The sequence below is a fragment of the Lepidothrix coronata genome, unplaced genomic scaffold, assembly GCF_001604755.1.
Source record: "Lepidothrix coronata isolate B3197 unplaced genomic scaffold, Lepidothrix_coronata-1.0 Scaffold267, whole genome shotgun sequence".
NCBI classification, from domain to species: Eukaryota; Metazoa; Chordata; class Aves; order Passeriformes; family Pipridae; genus Lepidothrix; species Lepidothrix coronata.
In genome coordinates, this window is record NW_016690447.1 from 546,692 (window position 1) to 553,860 (window position 7,169).

A 7,169-nucleotide genomic window follows, 5' to 3' on the forward strand; every position below is an offset into this window, starting at 1 on the left:
GGGGGGGGGTTGGGCTCTGCTCCCAGGGTACAAGGGACAGGAGGAGAGGGAACGGCCTCAAGCTGTGCCAGGGGAGAGTCAGGTTGGACATCAGGGAAAAGTTTTGCAGGGAAGGACTTGTCAAGAACTAGAACAGGCCATGGAAATCCATGGAAGTGGTGGAGTCACCATCCCTGGAAGTGTTCAAAAAACATGGATATGACACTTGAGAACATGGGTTAGTGGTGACCATGGTGATGGTGCTGATGATTGGACTTGGTGACCTCAAAGGTCTTTTCTAACCTTCATGATGCTGAGATTCCATGATTCCAAACTGCTGCTGAAAAGGAAAGGCTGTTCCTGGCATTCCAGTTCCTGGGAAGTGGTTGGGTGTCACAGAACTGGGACAACACCAGCACAAGGACACGGGGCTGGCCAGAACCATCCACCCATCCCTCCTGCTCCAGGGATCCATGCACTGGGATGCAAACTCAGGCACAGGAGCAGCAGCACTGCTGGCCGTATCCTACCTCCAGCCACTCCTCCTTCCCGTTCCCAGCACGGCCATTCCCATCCCCAGGAGCTTTAACATTTCTCTGCAATTGGCTCTCCAGCCCAGCCCCAGCCTGGTTTCTCTGTTGGATTTCTCTGCATGTCCATTTAATAACTCCAATGTGCTTAAACCCCCAGAATTTGAGCCTCCATTGATTTTTCCGTTTCCCATCTTTTCCAAAAGGCGAATGTTTAAAATGATCTATGAGCCAAGAGCTCAGTGCTCGTTTCTGCCTCCTCTGAAGCTTTTCTCTGTGGCTGGAAAACTGTGGACATTGGTAATATAAAAATAAGGTTCCTCCAAACAGCCCCAGTTTCATTAGGAGGTTGTCATAAAAGTTATTCCAAACCTTGCTCCAGTAAACTGGGGAGAGCAGGGACTGCTCAGGCTGCTGCTCTCTGAACTGGGCTCAGAGAAGCAAACCTCCAGAAAGGGTCTGAGGGTTTGTTTCACGTCAGTATTAAATTCTGACAACGTTAACACTGCTCAAACAGCAGCTGGGAGAGACTGGAATTACCTCCAAAAGCATCACATGTGAATGCAGGCCCTGCAGTGGCAGGTCCTGATGGGAGCTGTGGGAGGGGAGTGTCAGGTGTGATGTCACAGCTCAGCTTTGGGGACAACAGATTCTGGTAATGTTGATATTGGAATTATAGAATGGGTTGGGTTGGGAGGGACCTTGAAGATCATCTCTTCCTGCTGAAGTCAACAATAAAGTTACTACTGGTTTTAGTAAGAGCAGAATTAGGCTGAATTCTTAACCTTACCACCTACTTCTCAATCTGGATCCCTTTGGAGAAGATCCAAGCACATGGAGTGTCCCTTTGCAGTCTAATACAACATAGATGGAATTGTTGTTCCCTGAAATCCAGATACATTTTCAAAATCTGCCACTTCCCATTAGGGTGCTGCAGAAGCCCTGGGAGAATGACGACAGTTTTATCCAAAAGGTTAAGCAAAACATAATGAATGGAAAATATTGGCTGTGACAGAGCTGAAACAGAGATTTTGAGGTTTTAAAAAACACCCAGATATTTAAGGCTCTTTAAAGGAACTTGACACATTTTTGTGAGTCTGGTACCTGAACACTGAAATGTACATTTTCAATTTGAAGGCAAGCAGCCTGTTCAAAGTATTCTACAAATGTTTTTAAAGTCTCACTCACTGGGTCTGAAACAAGCTCCTTCAAAATCCAAATATGACAAATCCTGCTGGCCTGTAGCTCCCTTCCTTCTTTTCCTTTTCCAAGCAGGATGGGGATTAGCTGCTCCTGGACAGGTGTAGCCACACATCAGCTTCCAAGAGACATTCCTTTCTAAGCTCCTGGCTCTCCCTGTGCTGGGGGAGGTCATTTCCCCTCTCAGCAGTTGCTGAGGTAACAGTGAATATCCTTCATCTGGCTTTTTTTAGATATTACATCTTGCTCATTTCTAAGCTGCTTCTTGCTAAGAAGGCACTTCATGCAATCTAATTTTTCCATATTCCAGGAAAAAAGCAGGTTGGGGATCTTGATCTGAAGGCAGGAGACAGACTGACACTTGTTTTTACTGGGCAGTCAGAGCAGGAAGGTTCATTCCTCCTGCTGCAGGACCATTATTTCAACAATCTAATTTTTAAATGATGAAAATTGAAATGTCTCTGCCATGTGAAAGCCCCAATTTTTCTTTTATATGGAAAACACTTGTCTGAGCTGCAGAGGTGGTGCTGAGAGCTCTGAACCTGCTCTGGGGAATGTGGGGGTTGTTCAAACATGCCAGGCAAGGGCTGCAGGTCACTGGGTCAGAATTCACCTGGAATTTCTTTGACTTTCCCTGCTGAAGATCCCTCAGAAAAGCAGATTATTTAATTTTGTCCTTCCTTCAGATGCAGGTCTGGCCCAGGCTGCTGCCATTGTCTGTCTTACCTGGGTGCAAACAGATCCTTGGGAACCAGCCCAAGGAGGACACTGGGGAGCTCGGGGGTGTGTTCAGCCTTGCCCAGAGTGGCCAGTGCCTCCTCACCAGGGCCTGTCAAGAGGGAGCAGTGAAGAAGAAGAAGATGATGATGATGATGGTGGCTGCCTGTTTTACAGCTTCTCAAAGCCTGAGTCTTACTGAAGTCTGAGAATTGTCCTGGGGTCACACACAGGCAGGTGTGATGTACCAAGTTACTGAGACACTGAGCTCTGCTCTGGGGGACCAGGGACAGCAGCCAGGGAATGGCTGGAGCTGTGTCAGGGCAGGCTCAGGTTGGATCTCAGCCAAAGGTTCTTCCCCCAGAGGCTGGTTGGGCACTGCCCAGGCTCCCCAGGGCAGTGGGCACAGCCCCAAGGCTGCCAGAGCTCCAGGAGGGTTTGGCTGATCCTCTGGGGCACAGGGGGTGACTCTTGGGGATGGGCCTGTGCAGGGCCAGGAGTTGGACACGATGATCTTTTTGGGTCCTTTCCAGCTCAGCACATTCTGTGACTCTGTGATTCTGTGAGTGAGGGGAAATTTGCCCTGAACTCCAGCTGTGCTCCAAGTCTCCCAAATACTCTGCCAGATTCTCCTGGAGAGGTTTTAGAGGATGTGGACCACATGAAGGAGTGGTCTTAGTGACAGAAGTCATGTCCAAGAAGCACCTGCTGCTTGACATTTTTCCTTTATTTCTCCATTCACTTGAGGAAGGGGGGTCACCTCAGTCACCTCGGCCAGGAGTCACCTCATCTCCTCAGCAGTTACTGGGAAAAAGCCACCTAAAATGTACAGAATGAACCATGAGAGACTCCTCTTTCCTCCAAATAAGGGAGTCCAGGCAATTGAGTGAGTGCAGAAACCCAATCTGTGTGTGGGTTAAACTGGAGGGATGAAATAATCCTGGTGCTACACGACCAGAAGATGCTGGAGGTGTTGGGATCAGCCTCAGATTTCATCCCTGGCTAATCAGGATTCCTGCTCCTGTTTGCAGGAGCCTCAGGTGAGGCAGCAGCCATACAATAAATGCCTCTTCATGTCCCAGATTCACCAAACTGCTGTAAAACTTGAAGGAGGGATGGTCATTTTGGCCAAACTGCAGCGTGGACAGGGCTCTGAGCAACCTGGTCCATTGGAAGGGTTGGAATGAGATGAGTTTTAAGGTCCCTTCCAACCCAAATTATTCCATGATTCTGTGATTTCCTGTCTGTATTATGGGAATTCCGTACAGCTGGAGCCCCAGAACCAGTCTTGAGGGCAACAAATGCTTCTGGATATAAACCTGGTGCCCACAGAGATGCCTTGCTGCATCACCCTGCCCATCACCAGGAACTGTGATGGCATTGGCAGAGATGTGGAACTGGCACAGGGAGAAATGCTGGCACTGCAAAATACCCAATTTTATTTTGAAGTTATCATTCAGCATGAGTTCTTCAAAGACCAGTCCTAAGCTTTTGAAAAAGGGCTGCCATTTAGTCCATGTTTCCCTCCCTGTGTGGCCTCAGGCTGAGTTGCAAAGGACAGCCCTGGTGTTTACCCCTCAGAAAAGCCTGTGCCCCCTTTCCCAACAAAACACCTGCAGCCCCTTGTCAGGAGCACATGTCCTTGACCAGCAGAACACAGGGAACATCCAGGAGCAGCTGGACCCTGGTCCCTATTGGTTACAGGGAAATATTTTTTGTAGTATCCCAGAAAAATCTGCTCATGGTGGATGAAAGAAGAGCCCAGGGCTGGTTCACCACAGAGCTGTGGATGGTCCATAAAATTGTTAAGGGTGGAAGGCCATCCATGATCACTGAGTCCAAACTTGGACTGAATCCCACCATGCCCATAAACCAGATGTGGTAAGGTGAAGGAATGAGTCTGAGTGGGAAAGCAGCCCTTGAAGGGCAGAGGCCTGGAAGCTGCCACATTGTCAGCTCTCAGCATGGTCTGATGGGCTGGGACAGCAGCAAACCCCACCAACAAAGGGGGTTGCCAGGATAAGTGGAGGGAAGGAGGGGTATTTCCAGCACCCTTCTCCCTGTAGCTCCATGTGTCTGCTGGGCTGGTGGATGGGAACATCCAGCACAGCAACCAACCCTGCCCTGGGCCTGGCAAAGGAGCTCTGGAGCCACAGAGTCACAGAATATGCTGAGCTGGAAGGGACCCACAAGGAACATCCAGTCCAACCCCCAGCCCTGCACAGGCCCATCCCCAAGAGTCACCCCCTGTGCCCCAGAGGATCAGCCAAACCCTCCTGGAGCTCTGGCAGCCTTGGGGCTGTGCCCACTGCCCTGGGGAGCCTGGGCAGTGCCCAACCAGCCTCTGGGGGAAGAACCTTTGCCTGAGATCCAACCTGAGCCTGCCCTGACACAGCTCCAGCCCTTCCCTGGCTGCTGTCCCTGGTCCCCCCAGAGCAGAGCTCAGTCCCTGCCCCTCCTCTGCCCCTGCCCAGGAAGGTGGAACTGCACTGAGGTCTCCCCTCAGTCTCCTCTTCTCCAGCTGAACACACCAAGTGCCCTCAGTGTCCTCACACACCTTCAAATCCAGGCCCTTCCCCATCCTCCTTCCCTGCTTTGGACACTCTCTAATGGCTCAATCTCTTCCTTATATTGTGGTGTCCAAGACTGAGCTCCTGCTGATTCCACAGGAGAGGGCACCTCAAATGCTCTGTTGGCTAAGGCTGTGTCCATCACACCCCATATTCCCACAGAAGCTGCACGTGGAGATAGGTTTTGCTCCAGGACAGAGTAGACAGATGTCACCTGGATCTCAAGCCCTGCAAGAAGAAGAAGCTCCTTGAGCAGGTCCACAAGAGGCCACAGCTGAGCTCTCCTTGTCCCTGCTCTGCCCCCCAGCACAGGTTTGTGCAGTCAATGACAGCTGTGTCTGCCCGCAGCTCCCCTCCAGGCTCTCACCTTCCATGGAGGGTGGATGTCTTGGGGAGAGTGCCCCAGATCCAGCAGAGTCATGTGGCTCAGGCTCTATTTGCTGTTATTGCTGCTTTCAAGTGGAAAATTGCTCTAATAGCAGCCCTTTCTCCCCACACAGCAGTGTGCACGTTGGGACAGTGTTCTGGGAGGGCCATCAGCAGCCACTGGCACACAGAAGTGACAGATGCTGTCTGCAAATAATGAGCTGAAGCAGTTTCCTTTGGAAGGGAACTTAAGCAAAGTCCCTTTGAGTTCGAAAAGCCAAAGAGGTTCCCATTTGTCCTGCTCTGGAAAGGCACATTCCATCGGCTCACATGGCATAATTATTTTTTAACTGTTTCTCTCACACAGATTTCTCTGGAGAGAGGAAATGCCCTGTTTCCTGTTTTCTGAGCATTTCCTACTGGGGACAAGCATGAGAGGGAATTAAGTTTATGGCTTATTCTGTTCCCTCCCCACGTGTTCCATGTCTGCCCAACTCACAGGGATGAGGTGCATAATCACGGGATAAAGCATCTCACACCTTTGGGATCCTCACATTTATTCTTTGCAACTCCCACAAAAATACTTTCAGCCATTTAGGTCTGTGAAGAGTCTCACACTTTTGAGATTGAAGGGAGACCACTGGGATGCTCCATCCTGAGCCTTTGATCCTTCTCTCCCTCCTTCCTGCTTTTCTCTGATGAAGCCACAGTCCTGTGCCAGGGGGGCTTTTCCTGGTGTAGCACAATCAGGTGTTCAAAGTCATCCCCTCACCTCAGAGTTCTCAAGAAGGAAGTCCAGATCACTGAGAATGAAGGACTCAAAGCTTTCTAGCCAGATATTTCCAAACCTGTTAGTGAACTAGAGGCAAAGTTTGCCTTTAATGGTGTAAATCATCTTTCTATTGTAATATGCACAATTCTGCATTTCATATTTTGAGATTATTGCCGTAATCCTGAGTCCTGATGATGAAATGAGGCTCTGGGAGGTTACAGAGAGCTGAGATCTTAGAGAGATCCAGCATCTGTTACTTCCACACTTCTGCAGGTGCCTGAACCGACAGAAGGAAATGATCTGCATGGGGCTCCTCTACAGCACAAATAGCTCTTGATTCACAATCCCTCTCATTAGAGGCTTTGGAAAGTCTATAAGAATTGAATTTCTTCCAGCGTGACCTGTTCTCTTGGGCTTCTTTAGTAGTGGAAGTCCAAGCAAATCCAACCTAGGGTGCTGTAATTTACTGTACATTAGCTGGAATTAATGGTGGGAGCTCTGTTCCACAGCACGTTAAATCGACACACAAATGGATCAAAATAATGAACCACCATCCTTTGAGGCATCAGGGGGTAGAGCCAAGGCACTGCCTCAATCTTAATTCTGTCTCTTATTTTTAAAGCATGATTTTCAAAACTCTATGAGGCATTTTTCCCTGTATTCATTTCACTTCTTCCCTTTCTGGCTCTGGGTGCTCTTCTTTCTGCATATCTAGAGATGAAAAGCATATTTCTGCAGATTTGGAAAGGTGAAATGTGGTGGCAAATTAATCAATACTAATAATCATTTCTATAGATGAAACTCATATACCAAAGGAAACCAAAATAAGGGGGTTCTACCTAATGGTGGCCTTCCAGGACCTGAAGGAGCCCACAGGAGAGATGGAGAGAGACTATTTCCAAGGACCTGGAGTGACAGGACAAGGGGAATGGCTTCAGACTGACAGAGGGCAGGGTTACACGAGATATTGGGAAGAAATCCTTCCCTAGGAGGGTGGGGAGGCCCTGGCACAGGTTGCCCAGAGAAGCTGTGGCT

The 7,169-nt window shown here is 49.3% G+C and overlaps 1 protein-coding gene and 1 long non-coding RNA gene across 2 annotated transcripts in view; one reads left to right on the forward strand and one right to left on the reverse strand.

Moving 5' to 3' along the window:
• The window catches only part of SHISA6 (shisa family member 6), a gene marked incomplete at its 5' end in the record, with an annotated part of 277,328 nt that overhangs the window by 101,794 nt on the left and 168,365 nt on the right, over positions 1 to 7,169 (forward strand). The window lies entirely within an intron of this gene.
• The window catches only part of LOC108507750, a 4,877-nt gene continuing 2,825 nt past the window's right edge, over positions 5,118 to 7,169 (reverse strand). The window contains exon 3 of the long non-coding RNA XR_001878256.1: positions 5,118 to 5,224. This is a non-coding gene — a long non-coding RNA (uncharacterized LOC108507750). The remainder of the gene's footprint in view (positions 5,225 to 7,169) is intronic.